This window comes from Phasianus colchicus, chromosome 1 (assembly GCF_987193195.1).
Source record: "Phasianus colchicus chromosome 1, bPhaCol1.hap1.1, whole genome shotgun sequence".
In the NCBI taxonomy this organism is placed as follows: Eukaryota; Metazoa; Chordata; class Aves; order Galliformes; family Phasianidae; genus Phasianus; species Phasianus colchicus.
This window is the reverse complement of record NC_143436.1, coordinates 11,296,339-11,314,424: the sequence shown is the minus strand read 5'-3', so window position 1 is coordinate 11,314,424 and position 18,086 is coordinate 11,296,339. Positions and strand designations below refer to the sequence as shown.

The window sequence follows — 18,086 nt, the reverse complement described above, 5'->3', positions numbered from 1 at the left end:
CATGAAAGATCCTCATCCAGCTCTCTGCTGTGGCTACCACTCCCTTCTAAGCCCTTGCTTCAATGAATGACTTCTATAGGATTCTCACAGTTTTTCTAATTCAAAGGGAGCTTTTTCAAGCACCAAGAAACTGGTCATTGGGACTGGTGCGTATATTCTTAAAAGCTAACATTTAAAGTTTAGTATTTAGAGAAGTGTTAGGCAAGAAGTGATGGTGGCTTTTCTGTTGTTGTTTTGTCTCTTTATTCTAAAGCAAAGTTCTCATAAAATTTATATTTCTTTTAAATTATGACTCTCCCAAGATAACAGTGCTCTCAGTGCTTTACATTATTCTCTTTCACAGATATGTAAAAAAACCTGCAGTCCTCTGCTCAGCCCAGTTTTTGACTAAGCATGTATATATTACTGTGGAATCTATGAATTACTGTGGAACCTGTGGAATCTGAGTGAAGGAGCATCTGAAGGCAACTCTCAGCCATGTGAACAATATAATTAGGATTCTCAAGTTTTTTCATTGATTTAGGTTGTAATTATATAATTAACTTGAAGAATAAACATGAAAGAAAAAGAACTTTTTCAAATGGTTGTTCAATTTTGGAAAAGATTAAAAAAATAAAAATAAAGAAATTAAAACGTTAGAAATCTTTATGGCTCTTCACAGAGAAATAAGATCCAAACATAACCTTTATTCATGATTCAAATCCAACCAAATGCTCAGCTCTTCAAACTTTCACAAAACTTTCACTAAGTTTTTGTTATGTACCTCAATTTTGTCAAACATGTAGATATCTAAATATCTTATTTAAGATATTTATCTACAGCAATAGAAGCAAAAAGTCTGTCCATGTTTCATCATTAAACATCAGTCAGCTTGCCTTTCTCAGCTTTATACTGTTTACAGATGGCTAACATTAGAGGAGGCTGTAAACCAGACTATGCGTCTAAGGAATGTTTTATTGAATTTACATTAAAAAAAAAAAATGCAGTGGATAAATTGATTTATCCTTGTAGCTGTCCTTTTTTTCCTCAGTCATAAAACCAATTGCCTTGTACAAAACCTACGTTTTTTTGTTTGTTTGTTTTTCTGGGAACTTATAAGAAGTTTAATTGGCTTTACAGCCTGATGATCTGAAATGAGAAAGCCAAAAGACTGGAAAATTTTACTTCAAAATCAGATTTAAGAATAAGAGTCATAACTTTTGATGCATCTCACTATGGACTTTGACAAAATTATGAAGCTAGAAAGCCAACAGAGGCTATCTTCCTGGTATTATGGGTCACTGTCAGACAAACTGTCAACCTCTTGTTTTCTTTCCTTACTCACACACAGTTGTTTCATTTTATACTCCCTGGCATAAACTCCCCGTAAACTCCACTGTTTTGCTATGAAGTTTGGTTTCCACCTTGAATGACTCATTCTGCTTCTCTTGAAGCAGGTACTATGCTGATGGAGAAATAATGCAGAAACTATTAGTGCAGATTTAAGTTATTAGTAGCCTTTTGCCTTTCACATCAACAGCAAAGTAATTGGAGCAAATGAGATACCATTCACAAGTTTGTAACTTGCATTCACTTCCAGGAGCTGGAGGCTGCTGTGGGCAGCCCACTTTGCCAAGACACTGGCTTCCAAACCCTGCCTTGTGGCAGTTCGCATCAGTGATTCACAACAGAACAAAACTTCTTGTGAGGCTGCACATGCCACCTCAAATTACTTTGCTGTTGATGTAAACGACAAAAGACTACTAATATATTTCCTGCCTGCAAACAGGATAGTTTTCCTAGCTCTGGACAACAGGATGAGTGTGAGCACTTCTGATCAGCTTGTCTGCTCATGTATTTCTCATGGCAAACTGCTTTGGCTAAAGGTGTGGAGGATTTTTAAGAGGTGAAAATCTAGTCAGGATTTTTAAGAGATGAAAATAACAGTCAAAGACATGCAATAAATGTACCAGTTTTTGTAGATGAGGTATACCGTTTGTCCACTTATGTTAAAGAAAAGATTTTGGAGAGGAGGGCCAAGAATATGATCAGAGGGCTGGAGCACCCCTCTTATAAAGAAAGATTGAGGGAGTTGGGTCTGTTCACCTTGGAGAAGACAAAGCTGTGGGAGACCTCAGTGGGCCTTCCAGTTCTTATGAAAGGGAGCTTACAAGCAGGAGAGAAATTGGCTTTTTACATGGGGAGGTAGTGATAGGACAAGGGCTAATAGTTTTAAACTAAGAGGGGTTTTATATTAGATATTAGGAGGAAATTCTTTACTCAGAGAGACCCCGGAATAAATTATCCAGAGAAGTTGTGGATGCCTATCCTTGGAGGCATTCAAGGCCAGGGTGGATGGGGCCCTGGTGAGTCTGGTTTGGTGGGTGGCAACACTGGCAATGGCAGGGGGGTGGAACTAGATGATCTTTAATGTCCCTTCCAACAAAAAACGTTTTATGATTCTATGATTTAACATAGTCCTATATACACAGCTCTCATTATCTCATTCTAGTTTGCTTGAAGCTAGTAGTACATGGATACAGATGTCACACCACAAGTGTTTGTTCCTAGCACATGCATCTGATGTGACTGAGCTGAGCTGCCTGCTTAACCTCTTTCATTCACAGTACCTGGGGGAGGTAAATGGACTTAGCCTGTGACACAGCCTTTCAATATCATCTCCCAGCTCTTACTGTTAAGTCTTTTAGACAGACTCTAGGGTCAGCCTCAGGCCCAAACAGAGCTGTTGGGAAGATTTCTGTGAGTGTAGTTTGCAATTGCTGTACATACTGCCAGCATAGAGCTGAAGTAGGATGCACTGTGCCTCCTGTCACTTCAGTGGAATTTGGCAAGTGCTGCAGGAGGAGAGATCATGGTCTCAGCACTGGGCACAACACTGGAGAGGAACTATACTCCTTTCCAAAATGTGAAAATGTAGAAAAGGAATAATTAACCATTTGGAAATGCCAACATGTTTTTGCTGGGATATATATATGTCACTCTGAAAATAATGCTCACCATATGTTTATATGGAAACTACAATAGACACAAAAAACACAGCAAGATCATTTGATAGAGTAAGTTCTCAACTATGAAACACAATTTTTCAACATAATCACCAACATTTGCTATCTGTTTTCACCAATAATGAATAAAAGCCCTCTTTGTTGCAAAGGAATTGTGAATGTGAACTAAAAATCTGATCCATACCTTTTAAATCCAGTGTGTTTATTATGTTTTGAGCCAATCACTTGCATTGAAAAGATGGCTCTTGTGCAATATTATCAGGAATATTCATGTGTTTGAATTTCAGCCTGTTGCTGACAAGGCTTCTCTGTTTTCTTGCCTTATAAACATAATACAGACAGGATCAAATCTGTAAAATACAGAGTTGAATCACTTCACATCCAAGGGTCTTTGCAATTAATATTTGATCCTGGATGCATCCGCCAGACTCATTTCTTTAATTCAGTCTGACTTCAAAAAGTACTGAGAAAACTGTCTAATGCTAGGAATTTGGTGCTACAAGCCTGGCGGGACAGCTTCATGCATGCAGTTCCACTGCAAAGGTGCTTCTTCAGCCAGGGCCTTGGCCTGAGCCAGAGCTAATGGTGAGCCAGAGCTAATGGCTGGGGGAAAACGGCCTGTAATCTAGGACGACCATTTTTTTTTTTTTTTTTTTTTTTAGTTTTACTGTGTAAGCTTTTTGCCTCTACTGGTATCACCATTGAATTCCTGTTTCCCATTAACCACAAGTAAAAGAGTGAAATGCTTGTGGTTGTGAGCCCCAGACTAACTGACCTAGTGCAGCCCTGAAGTGATTTGGGTTATATTTGGTGAGTGCTTAAGTGACTCAGACATCCTCTGCAGCTTTGCTGTGATGCTGTGGTTAGAGATGGGCTGTAACCCTCAGGTAGGAAAATTCATCGCCCCCCACACTTTCAATCTGCATAAAGCAACCTTCTTAACAGTCTGGTAAATTCTAAAGCAACTTAAGTGCTTATAAAGGCTGAGTTTGTAAGGCTGGACAGTTATTGATTTTACAGACAAATAGCATATGACAAAAAACAATTTTTTGTAGTTGGTAGTGGCCAGTGAGAGCTCAGCCATTCGCAAATCTCTCACTCATCATTTCTAAGATCTACGTCAGGTCTTTGCGACTGCCAAAGGCAACTGGCTACACTGTATAGTCTGAAAAAATGCTAGCAAAGTCATAAACCTGCTAGCATATATATAAATCTGGAAATAGATTAAAAAAAAAAAAAATCCAAAATTCAAGAGAAGAAATAAGATGGCAGATTTGCACAGTTTGGATTAAAAAATTGCTTTTATTCTCCCTGGTGACCACTGATATGACCATGAAACTGTGTCAGGGGAGGTTCAGATATTGAAAAAGTGTTCAAAATGAAATGAATGATAAATACTTTTTGTTGCATACATCCATGTTCTTTTTCTTCCCCTATCAACAAGAGAAATTCTCAGGATGGGAATGGAAGGGAAAGTAAAAGGTCCACTCTACACAACACTTTCTGAAGCAGTCTTACAAAAATTAGTTCTTAAACCAGAAAGAGAGGATTTAGAGCCTGGCTCAACAAGGAAAATAAAGACATCATGAAATCCCAATAAAGCTTCTTCTATCAGGATCACCATCTAGTAGATTAGCATGTCCCTCTGAAAATATGCCAAGGAAATTTGTTGCCTGACAATTGAAGTTCATTTTGTCTTAAATAATAATATTGGTGTGATGTTTTGGGGAAGTGGGAGGGAGAAAAGCAGAAGGACTGTGCTTTCCTTCCCCTCTCACTCCCCCCTTTTTTTTTTTTTAGTTTTAAACACCCCTTCTTCTCCAGTTTGTAGTGAAGATAGTGGGAAGCAGAGTTTATTCTGATCCTTGGTGACCTCTGCAAGAAGGAAGAGACACACTGAAGTTCTCATGTTGAGTATGAATATTTTTTGTTTTGTGATTTTAGCATAAACAAAATCATCAATACATTGTTGTTCAAAGCTCTGAATTTCTATACAGCTGTGATACATGGTGCCACATTTTACCAAGAACTTGAATTGACAAGGGGATGCAGATAAAGAGCTGCCAAAGAAAGGATGGAGTGCAGGTACCTGAACTTGGAGCAATGACCTCAGAAGAGCAGAATCGAAATGCATGGGTTTGTTGTTGCTGTTAGTTTCTATTTTGTTCTTTAACTATTATCTCAGTGCATGAACTTCTAAGAAGGAGGTATGCTCTGGCCTTAAATTTGATCTCAAATTATTTCAAGGTATAAAATGCATTCCTTAAAGTGAAAGAAGCAGAAGTACTTCAAAGTTATTCCTGTGTACCGCTATTAATTCCTGTTTACATAACACAACATGTCACAAAAGATTTCCACTGACATCAGCAGACACTACTTTCAGAGAAGCTCATGTGCCTTAAGTTTGCAGGACATGGATCTAATATATTCATTATTTATTTATATATTGTCATAATATTCTTGTTTCTATTTCTTATTTGTATCTTCCTTGCATGTTAAACAAAAACTTCATGACTATGGTCTGGTATAGACAAGAAGGTTACCAAATTTCAGTGTAGACTAGAGTAAGAAAAATCTAACTTTAATTCATTTTTGTATGTCTCACAGTTAAAAATAAAGTCTCTGACAGAAAGTCACATATGTATTACGTTACCTCACATTCATCTTTCTAGCACTGATTATGCGTGCTGCTCTGTGCTTATAAAATATTATCTAGGTATTCATTTCCTGAAAAAATGTTCTGATAAACTTATTGAGTCACTGAACAGCTTATGATTTCTTATGAATTCTGGAGTATGTGCTTTTTGTGGTAGGCAACACTTACACTAACAAACAGTGGTGATTAAAAGGAAGAAACTTGACTTCTTTTTCCCCTGTAAGGCATCTCTCAATACTCCATGAGTTTAAAAGTCAGAACCTGGGTCTGAGAAGTTCAGCTTTCAGAGCTTTTTTAGTAGAGCAATGGGATTAAATTGGAGATTAAAAGTTCAGAAATCAATTTATGGAACAAAATACTATCTCTAATTTAAAAAATGAAAATATATATATTTTTCAAATGTTTTGCTTTTATTGGGTTAAAATACTGTAAATACCATTCATAAGAATGACTTTAGTGTAGGTAACTGGATGTGGTCATTTGCATTTGTTGATGGATAATGAAGGTCCTAATATATTCTCATGTTTAATATATGCTTCTTCATCTGTTTAATTATTGTAATAGCAGCTATTCCTCATATTAGTCTTCAGCGATAATGGCCAATGATATCACAAATTACTTATTTTTGAATTTGAAGAGATTTACACAGAGAATTGTCTTATCTGGGATGGAGGTAGGAGTAATGCCCCACATTTTAGAGTATGACATGGATAATGATCTGATATTGTGATAATTTAGAAAATGATTCAAGATCTTCTGATGCTATCAAACAATGAACTTTCAAACTCTTCAAGAGAGCTGTAACTAGACGTTGTTTTGGTTATTCTATCACAGCACCTGAATTTATCCTAAACTTCATGGCTTATTAGCTTTCTGGGGTATTTACCATTTATGTGTATGTATAAAAATAAAACCTGAGCTTTTATGCTGAGGTTTTTGACAACTAGATAAAAAACAGAGGATCTGAGAGATGCGATTTTTCCTTATCCTCAACAATACTGCTTACTCTTTTGTGGGAATTACAAACTTTGAATGCTGAACATGACTTTAACTAATGGAAATACTGACATCTTTCCCCTTCCCAAAAAAATATGAGTAAACTAGAGATCGACTCATGCTGCAGGGAAATACCCTTAAAAAAAGACTCCAACAACTCTGTAAATTGGAAACAAATAATAAATTCTTAGTTGATGCAATATCACGTAAGCCCCAGATGTCACATACACGGGGGTAGTTTCTACTATCTGAGACACAACAAAGGCTGAGAAGCCTGAGTGGAACTGGCTGCTCTTGTCACTGATGTCGGTGCTCACCTTCAGAAGGAGTACTGGGAAGACAGGCACTGAGAGCACATGCCCAGCCAATGTCAGTGAGCTCATGAAGAATGGCACAGACCTTTACCTGTCATCATATCTGAGGCAATACAAATGTTGAAAAGTGAAGTTGTTTAGCAGTCCTCTTTCTAAAAAACAAAAAATATTTATCAGCCTTCATTTGTGATTGCATTCAACCTTTATGCTTTATACATACTGAAATACATTTATTACCTCAAAAATGTTACAGACAAATTATTGCTTTGGATGGAGGTAGGACTACAGCTCTGGAAAATACAGGAGTATTTTCTTTGCAACAGTTTTAACAAGGACATAGAACTGTTAATATAAACTAGGCTCATAACCTTCCATACCACTCACAGTAGTTATTTCATTTCCTTCTGATTTGATGTATTACCAAATGCCACACAAGTCTTGAGATGTCATAGATTTTAAGTAGGAATTCACTGCTAATTTTGCCATTTCTTGAAATAACAAGAAGAATCTCACTTTTTTTTTTTTTTTTTTTCCATGAGAATGATTACAAAAGTTTTTATTTTGTGAGTTTAAATTAGTAGTTCTCAAAATAGTATTTTTTATCTTTTCTAAACATGAAAATATGCAAACACATCATTACAAAAGATAAAATTAACAGTGATATCTCAAGCATAAAGAAGCGGCATAATTGAATCTCACTGTAGGCATAAATGCATTAGCTTTTTTTAGTTAAATACTTTTACCCAATGAGAGTATTAGAACACATACTTGGCTTTATGCATGTGTAGTGTTCCCCCCAGCAATACAGTAAAAGAAGTGTTAGATTTAAAGCAAGTACTCCAGTTCTATGATTTTCAGACAATTGACTACAATGATCATTTGGTGGAGAAAACAGATGGTACTACTAGAAACCCCAGAAAGCTTTTCCATAAATAAAATTTCTATTTTAATCACAAATGCTTCTTGAATTGCAAAAGCTAGAAATGAAGATAAGGCTTCTGTCCCTTAATTGCTATTAACACAAAAGAGGTGGAGAAAAAAACCTGATACCCATACCACAGAATCATAGAATGGCTTGGTTTGGAAGGGACCTCAAGGATCATCAGGTTCCAAGACCTCTGCTGCGGATAGGGTTGCCAAATGCTAGATCAAGAACTAGATCAAGGTGTTAGGGCCCCATCCAACCTGGCCTTGAATACCTCCAGGGTCACGGCATCCACAACCTCTCTGGGAAGCCTATGCCAGCACCTCACCACTCTCTCATTGAAAAACTTCTCCCTGACATCTAATCTAAATCTTCTCTCATTTAGTTTAAAATCATTTCCTCTTGTCATATCACTGTCTGTCTGTGTAAAAAGTTGACTTCCCTCCTGTTTATAATCTCCCCTTAAATAAGGCCATAATGAAGTCTGCCTGCAGCCTTCTCTTCTCCAGACTGAACAAGACCAGCTCTTTCAGCCTATCTTCATAGGACAGGTCCTCCAGCCTTCTGATCAACTTTGTAGCCCTCCCTGGAAGCTCAGCACCTTTCCTGTGTTGCAGTATTCCAGATGGGGCCTCACGAGGGCAAAGAAGAGGGACAATCACCTCTGTTGCCTCTTTTGATGCAGACCATGATACCATTGACCTTCCAGGCTGCAATGGTACATTGCTGGCACATGTTAAGTTCTTCACCACTCAGGACCTCTAAGTCCTTCTCAGCAGTGCTGCTCTCATAGAATTCTTTTCCAAATCTGTAAATATAAGTGGGATTACCGCAACCCAACTTTGCACTTTGCATTATTGAATCTCATTTGGTTCACATGGGTGCACCTTTTTGAGTTTATCAAGGCCCCTCTGAATGGCATCCCTTCCTTCTGCTTTATCAACTGCACAACTCAGCTTGGTGTCATCAGAAAACTTGCTGGGTGTGCATTTGATCCTGTTATCTGTGTCAGTGATAAAGATGTTAAAGAGTATTGATCCTAAGACAGACCCCTGAGAATACCGCTGATCACTGGTCTTTTCTCAACTATTGATCCATTGACTATAACCCTCTGACTGTGACCTTCTAACCAATTCCTTATACACCTAATAATCCATCTTTCAAATCCATATATCTTCAATTTAGAGATAAGGATGAGGTGGGGGACCATGTCAAAGGCCTTGCAGAAGTCCAGGCAGGTGACACTAGTTGCCTTCTCTTTGTCCACCGGTGTTGTCACTCCATCATAGATGGCCACTAGATCGGTCAGGAATGACTTTCCCTTGATGAAGCCATGCTTCATCTGTTCATCCCTCACATGCCTTAATATGTCTTCCAGGAGGATCTGTTCCATGCACATCCCAAGCACAGAAGTGAGAATTACACCTGCCTGTAGTTCACTGCATTGCCTGTCCTCCCTTTCTTATAAATGGAAGAGATCTTTAATTTTCCAGTCCTTGAGGACTTTTCATGGCAGCCATGGCTTTCAAATATGATGGAGAGTGGCTCAGAAACTATATCAACCAGCTCCCTTAGGACTCTGGTATTCATGTTGTCTGACCCCATAGACTGTACACATTCAGTTTCATGAGGTAGTCTCAGTGTTGCTTTGGTCTTACAGTGGAGGGGATTTTGCTACCCTAGTTCCCACTAGAGGATCAGGAATGTGAGGTTCAAGGATGTGAGAAATATGAGAATCCTGAATGCCAATGAAGACCAAGGCAAAGAATTAGTTGAGTATCTCAGCCTTTTCCATATTTATTGTAGCCAGTACTCCTTTATCAGAGGAGGTACTCTCTCTTTGGCCTGGCTCTTCTGATCAAAGTACCTATGGAACACCTTACTGTTGTTTCTAACATCACCCAACAAGTTTACTTCCATCTGTGCCTTGGCTTTCCTAACCCCATTTCTGCATGTCTGGACAGCATCCCTGTATTCTTCCTATGTGACAAGTCCTTGTTTCTACTGCCTGTAGATGTCTTATTTTTCCCCTCCATTTGCCCAGCAGGTCTTGGTCAATCCAAGCTGGTTTCCTGCTTCTCCTACCTATTCTGAAGGATGGAGAGCTCTTGCACTCAAAAAAAGGCATCCTTAAAAGAACAGCCAGCTTTTTTCCATTCCTTTGCCTCTAAGGACAACTTCCCAGGAGACCCTGTCCAACAATTCTTTAAATTGGAAAGCGCCTGAAGTTCTCTCTCCTAAAGTTCAGGGGTCCTGACTCTATGGTTTGCCATTCCCACATTTCTCACAAACTTAACCAGGGAATGATATTGCTGTGGTCCTGGGTGCCTCTAATGTCTTTAATGATCTCCTCTGCATTGGTGAGCACTGAGTCTAGCAACAATGACTCAATCACCTCTGGTTGATCTGTCAGTACTTGAACCAGAAAGTTATCATCAGTGCACTCCAGGAGTCTCCTGGATCACTTGCAGCTCGCTGTGTTGTTTTCCCAGCAGATATCCAAGTGGTTGAAATCCACCAGTAAGATAATAACCTGCGAGTGCAACACTTCTTGCAGCAAGAAGGCCAACAAACTCCCCTTAATCAGGTGGCTTGTAGTAGACCCTGACCACCAGCTGTCCCGCAGTGGTTCAATCCCTAATTTTAACTCACAGGCTCTCAATCTGTTCCTGACTATTTCACAGATATCCTTATCTTGATATCCCAAATGTGAGCCCCTGGCAGGCAGTAAACCTTTCTAGAGAGGTTATTTGGGCAGCAGATGAGTGCCTTACTGCCTCTCAGCAAAGAATCTCGAATTACTAAGACTCTTTGCCTTTTTTAATCGGCACCAGTTGTGACTTGGTTCCTCAGCTGTACCTTTTTAATGTGATCATCCCATTCTGGTATCAAGTTGTCATCCATACCTTCTTCTCTTTCTCACACCAGAGCTTGAAATCTGTTGGTTAGTTGGACTTCAGGAGCAGAGATGAAGTTCCAGTCTTCCTCACCTGCACGTGTTTATCCTCTCTCAAGTAGGAAGCCTGCTTATGTTCCTTCCCTGCTCCTGGCCCTTCCCCTGGCATGTCAAAGTGGTGCTTCCATAAGGAGGACAGTGGTGCCGGGCATGAGCTCCGTGACAGGTGCTCCCCTTGCTTTGCAAGGCTGTTCCACGCTTGGTGCAGCATGCACCTGCCCAGGAGCAGAGCACCTCGTAGGAAAGCTCTATCTCTATCCATCACAGCTGATGAGCTAAAAGTTGTTATCTACCCAGTGCAATGCTATCATTATAGATCAGGATCTATACATTACCTAGCTGTGGTGTCCCTGTTCATTGTAGGGGACTCAGACTCAATGGCCTTCAGTGGTACCTTTCAGCTCTAAGGATTCCATAATTCTATGATTCTATGATTATAACAGGGTATTATAACAAAAAAAAAACAACAAAAAACAACAACAACAAAAAAAAAACCACATGATTTTTTCATCATAGCTTTTCTTGGGAGAGAAAAGAAAAGAAGATATACTTATGAATTTATTCTAATATCCATACTTTATACAGACTTTGTGTTTTACTAATTGAAACACATAAAAAATACCACATTCAGCAAATGCTCTTGCATCTCAAACTCTATCAGACTAGGTCAAGAACATGGAAACCCAAGATGAAAGATGAATCACTTTAAAAAATATGTATCATGAATCCTAAAAAAAAACATGAGACAAAACATCAGTAAAGTCACTTTAAAATTCAGATGATTTTATAATCTGTTTCTCAACAGCTCCATCTGTTTCTATTCCATTTAAATGCAAATTAGACTTCTATAACCTCTGGGTTCTTAACAGATGTTGTCATGAAGTGAGCATTTTTACATAAGCAAAAAATAAACAGATTAATTTCAGGCCACCCAATATTTCCAAAAGGCAACAGCCTGGCACTTCCAGATTGTATTGTTCCTTGCAAAACATTCTAGAGTTATTTATTTATTTATTTATTTATTTATGTGGCTTTAATTATGAATTTTATCTGTCAGGTTTTCCTCTGAACACTGGCAAGTAATACCATCAAACATAGAGGCCGATGCCGGTTCTGCTGTGTGTTGGTGTGCAGAAATGATTGAAAGAAGCCTGTAATCACTGCAAGCAGCAGCACCATACTTGTGCTGCTGAGCATACGGTTTGCAGTTTGCTAGCAATTTGATGGGCTATGAAGGAGAAGGAATGCATTGGATATGCTGCTGGCAGAGAACAATTGTCATTGTCCTAAATGATGACATGTGGACAGGACAAACAAGCCTCACTGGACAAGACTCAAAGAGCATCTGCTTGCACACTGTTCATTGTCCGTACAATCTGGCATCTCACAGCCTAACGTTCTCTTATAACAAAAAGGTTTTAAGTTTCTTACCACTCTGAGCCTCATGAAAGAGTAACTATCTTGTCTAGCTTGATTAAGAGTTCCCTAAATGCTTGTTTCTTTCCTTACTAAAATAGGTTGGCTTTTCAGAAATGAGTAACTATCTCATCTAGCTTGCTTAATAACTGTGAATTTCATTTTACCAATAATTAAAGCTAAGGATGTCTGATACCCTACAGAATTCTAGGTATTAAATTCCTGATTAGTTTTAATAACAGACCCTGTATCTACTGGAGAAAGACTGTGTCTAGGACTGCACTCATTCCATATTGTGTGCTTATTAATGATGACTTTACTTGGCTATATTTTTGATATTGATTTATTACATACATACAGAAATGTTGAAAGAAAAACAGCAGAGAAAAATACTAACATTATGTGGCAATGAAAATATTTTGTTTCCTATCAACAATCAGTTCTATTGTGCTTTTTTTTCTTCCTTGTTACTTGGAAAATGATTTATAATCTGTGTTAAAAGAGGTGAATACAGCTGAGCTATAAAGTACAGCATTCCACATTCTTCTGTAATTTGAAAACAGCTATTTTAGCTATTAAAAAACAGAGAAAGAAATGGGAAAAAAAAAAAAAAAAAGGCAAAAAGAGGGAGAAAAAAAAGCCTTCTAGTAACTGAAAATCCATTCATATCTCTTCTGGAAACAATAAAGGTGCCTATTTGTGCAGTCCTATGGATTAGGTTTTCATCCAGATCTGGACAAGTTTCTTTTTAAGACATTTCACTCAACAAAAGATTCTAGGAAAAAATACTACACTGTAGGTTCTCCTTCACGCTCTGCAAAGGAGGCCTTGCGTGCAGGCTGCTTTTAAGCATGGTTTTACTCCTGTCATCTGCCACAGAAAAGCACAGCAGGGTGGCTTGACCTTGTAAGAACAAAACACAAAGGCACATTTTTAGAAGCCCATAGATAGTACCTAAAATTTATTGAAATATTATGTCTACATATATACTTGCACTTCTCCCCAAAATCTTAACTGCTCAGTACCTTAGTTTAAATGTACATTCCCTAGGAAGTGGAATGTGGAAGGAATTGAAAGACATTCTCTCTTAGTTACCTAACTTTCATTGTTTTCTCAGGGAATTATTAGACATCCAGAATCTCAGATATGATCAGGCTCATTGAAGGAGGGAGACAGAGAAATAGAAACATATATTTAATTCTACTAGCACAGATCTTCCTCAGCACTCCCAGAGAAGAACCCGTCAGTGCTGGCATAGATAGGAAATCAGCTCAGTCGAGCAGATCCAGCTCACGGAGAGCAAGAAGGCACAGATGTGGTGACAGATGTATCTTCTCAGCAGACTGCTGTAGCTACAAAGCATTTTCATACCTCCACTTTTCATACCTTCACTTTCATATCCTACACATTTCTGGATGCACAGAGTCAAGTTCAAGAAAAGTAAACTTGTTTAATTGAATCATGAGCCAGTAGCCAAAGTAGTGTTCAAGTAATCCTCAAAATGGCTAATGTTACCTTTGTTCTCCCATGTTACTGCCCCAACTGTAGGATTATACAAACCTGGATATAATCAGATCTGGATATGGAATTTTTGTTGATTCTATTAACAATATCTTTTTATTATTCCAAAAAATTAATTTACTAAAACCAGAGTTGGAGTTTAGTCTCACCTCCTCGTGTACAAAGTGCACAACTACTTTCATTGTGGATGAAGAGATTTTTCTTTCACCGTGATTTATAAGATTGGAATTGGACAGAAATATAAGAAACCAAACAAAACTCCAAGCAGTTAATGGCATAAATCACAAAATCACATCATGGTTGAGTTTGGCAGGACCTTCGGGTCCTTCCAGCCCAACTCCTGACCAAGCAGGGACACCCAGATCAAGGTCCCCAGGGCCACGTCCATATGGCTTCTGAATATCTCTAAGAAAGAGACACTACAGTCTCTCTGGGCAAACTGTGCCAATGCTCTGTCACCTACACAGCACAGAAGTGATTTGTGATGGTTAGATGGAACTTCCTATGTTCCAATTTGTGCCTATTGTCTCTTGTCCTGGCACAATTAAAAAGACACCATACTTAAAAGTGTTCTGAGTCACCAGCTAACTTCAGATTCCCAAACCATAGCACCTAACTGCTAAAATGTGATTAAGGCAAAATTTGAGACCCTATACTATACATAACTGTGATACTGAAAATGCAGCATACAACTGCCATCTAGGTAGATACCTAACCATTGCAGATGTTTGTAGGTCTTAAAGTTCTTCACATATCTACCTTTCCATTCCATTCATTCAAAATGAAGTGATAACAATTTCTTAAAAATAATAATAATTGGAAAAAAAGTTTCAAGATATATGCTTTTCTTTAAATCTTCAACAGCACAAAGGTATGACCTTTCAGGTAGACTTTGAGCTAGATTTCATTGCTGCCTTTCTAAGTGCTCAGGTTCTAGATTTTATTGCTGACTCAGTTAGTAAGAGCTCAGGTTCTCTCACCCACCTAAGACAAAGATGGCTTAGAAACACATATTACACTTTTCAGACAAATACTATAAATGGAAACACATGATGCAAAAGATGAGTAAGACCCCTTTAACCATCAGCACTACCTCTTCTCTACTTCGGAAGGAATTCAGTGTTCACCAACCACAGCTTTTCTCAGAACAAGGTTTTCTCAGGACTAGGAGTTCGGAGTTTCTCAGAACTCGGAAGTTTGGCGTCTCTTCTACTGTTTGCAGAGCAATGGCTGTTAGGGCAGACATAAGTCTGCATAATTCTCTGGTAGCCTACATTTCACATCTGTCTTCCTTTAGGTGGAGTTTACTGAATCAAGATCTTGGTTCTGGGAGCACTGGATCCATCAAAAGAGAAAAATAAAAAATTGAATTCATGTATCACTACTGTTCAGTCTTTCTCAGATCTAGCATCCTCATGTCTCAGTTTCAGTGGAAAGGTTGCATGTGCAACTGCAACTACTTCTAAACATCTAGTAGATGGTCATCTGAATGGTTCTTCCTGCTCCACTGACCACATTGAGTAATCTCCACTGATCAGTCTAGGAACAGAGACACCCAGTGAAACTCCCAACGTATACCTACCGAATTCCAGTACTGTCCAAGGTTCTCAAATTTCCATACAAGCTATTTCTGATACTAGAGTTCCAGAAAGCTGTCAAGTGCAAATGTTGGCATTATGCCACTACTTATCATTTGTGCAGATTACAGGTAACCAGAATAAGCCAATACTCCTAATTTGAAATTATGTATTGGTATCTTTTCAGGTAGAGCTGAACCTCAGCTGCCTGCAGTTTAATCCTAGAACTAACTGACCATGAAGATATAAAAAAAGCTTATCTGTTAAACTGACTAACCCTTATCATTGTGACCATTACTACTTTGACTCTCAAAATAGTTTAATAGAATAATACATGTTAATTAAGTATACCAAAACTTAATACTAACTATTAGTCATAGTTCCAAGTAGGTTAGTCTTCCCGAATTATAGTAAATGTGTGTGTGTGCATGTACGTTTGCATTATAATGTACCAAAAAATTATTCTTAGATAATCAAGCCACAGAGGAGAGGCTGAGATCACAAGAAGAGTCTGGGTTAAAGTAAGAAAAGTTAAAATGGAAATTCTGAGATAGATTCCACTCCCGATACCATGCATTTGTTTTGTTTATGAAACATTTAAGTAAGTGACTGGAAATACAGAAGATTTTCTTAGAGAGGAAGAGTGAATACTACTGCAGTCCCATACTTTGTGTCGCCTTTCAAAAAATAGCTGTGAGAAATGAACAGCACTGAAATCCCATAAAAAATAGCAGGAAAGAGTAGAGTAGCAGATGCAGTTTTTCATTAACATGAAAATTTCTCCCTTGGAAAAAGTCATAGTACTAAAAAAGCAACAGCAACTTATTTTTTTAAGAATTCACCTCCAGATCCTTAAGGCAGATATTCAAAATCTGGACAGAACTCTTTACTCTAGAGTGAACTGACTAATTGTAGTCAACTAAAGATAGACAAATCACAAATGCTCACCATTTCCCCAAGGGGAATACACTTAGCAATTTGAATATCTACAAACCATGACTCAAGAAAACACTTGTAGAATACAAAAGAAAAAGAGGTTCAAACACACAAAGAAACAGAGTTATGTTTCATTAAAAGGGAAGCCTAATTAAAAGGTTAAACAGTTTCAGGAGGAACGGTCAGCTTCTGGGAAAGTGATATTCTAAATCAGAAAAGCAGCATTTAGAAGAAGTACAGTTAGAATCTAGATAAAATCATTCTCCTGAAAACAACATTTCCTCCATTCCTTCCTTCCTCCTCCATACACACTTTGGGAATACAAGCTTAGAACAGACCATTGGAAAGGGAGACATTGTTTTCTGTCTTTTGCAACAGGCAGAGAAAACACTGGACCATTTAAGGTATGCATCTTGTTCAGTAGAGCATTCAGAGAGTGTTCAGGGAGCACTGGGCTAATAGATGGTAAAGTGCAGGATTTCTTTATAACATAACAGTTATGTAACTTCTTTGATTTTTGTAGATGGTTAGCAGCAATCATTCTATCTTGGACAATTTGAAGTAATCTCTCAGACTAATACAATATGACAGGCAAAGTGTATTCTGACTTGATTTGCAGTGGCGACTAGTAGAGAATATTTCACTGCAATGCAGGCATTCCCAAATTGATCTGCTTGTAAATTCCAGAAATGGGACAAATAAACAAACAAATAAACAAAGTCTCTGTTTTCTGAAAGAACTGGTTCCTGGTGTTGGATGAATAGAATACTGTAATAAGGAATTAAAATTAAAAATGTACTGGGAAGGAATTTGGGGGTTTCTTCATTTTTGATTCTCAATGGCATACAGAGAACATGTTACAATTAATTCAGCATGTGGGGGTAATCATGTCCGTTACACGGCAATGTTTAATCTAGTTGAGGCCAGTAATATCTGGATGTTGATCTGCAGTGTCATGTGCTGCCTTGTAGCATTTCCACATGGGTGATCTGATACTTTGCAGCATTAGAATCTGCATTTGATTTCTTTCTCTCTTATCTGACTCCTTGGGGATTCAGTAAATTCAGCTGTAATTTATGACTGCCATTCTCTTTGGGCTTTGACACATACACACCAAAGGATAAAATCAGACTTCTAAAGCAGTTACCATCTGCCCTGCCCTCCTGATGGAGATTGCCAGTCTCAGCACACTGAAAAACAGTGAAGCAACTCCTCAACATCTCAAGCCTGTTTATTAAGGTGCACAAACCCACTTGAATTTGATGTTTAGCTGAGAACTGCAGCAGTACAGAAGCTGAATCATAAATCAAGCAGTGATCTTTGTCAGAGGTGGGGCAACAACTTGGGCAGTCGCCATCTGAGTTTAGTCTGTTTCTGGATGTGAATGAACTCTTGGACTTCGTCAGTGTTTACAAGTTAGTAAATGACAGTCCTTCCAAAAGCAATTGTTTCAGAACAACAGGGTAACTTCAGATGCTTTATAGACTGTTATTGAACTGACTGCTTTACAGATTCTCAGTTTTCATTGGTTAGCTTTTGGAAAAAAAAAACTTTCCAAAATTTTCAAAGCCATAACTAATGCAGAAATGAGGGTTTACTGCACATCCTCCTTTGATCCCCAATATAAACTGGGTTAAGTCACAGTCTATGCTTTGGAAAATCTCTCTTTCAGTCTCCTGTGCAATTATGTCGCAAACTCAGACCTATTATTTAGCTATGTATGTAGGCGCTATTACATGTTTTTATTATACAGAGTGAAAAATCAAAGTAGTTGTTGATTTTAA

General features: G+C 38.2%; 1 long non-coding RNA gene across 1 annotated transcript in view; it reads left to right on the top strand.

The window, feature by feature from the left end:
* LOC149919394 (uncharacterized) overlaps positions 1–5,136 on the top strand; it is a 52,259-nt gene extending 47,123 nt beyond the window's left edge. The window contains exons 4-5 of the long non-coding RNA XR_016464166.1: positions 4,806–4,919; positions 5,003–5,136. This is a non-coding gene — a long non-coding RNA (uncharacterized LOC149919394). The remainder of the gene's footprint in view (positions 1–4,805; positions 4,920–5,002) is intronic.
* Positions 5,137–18,086: the final 12,950 nt, after the last annotated feature.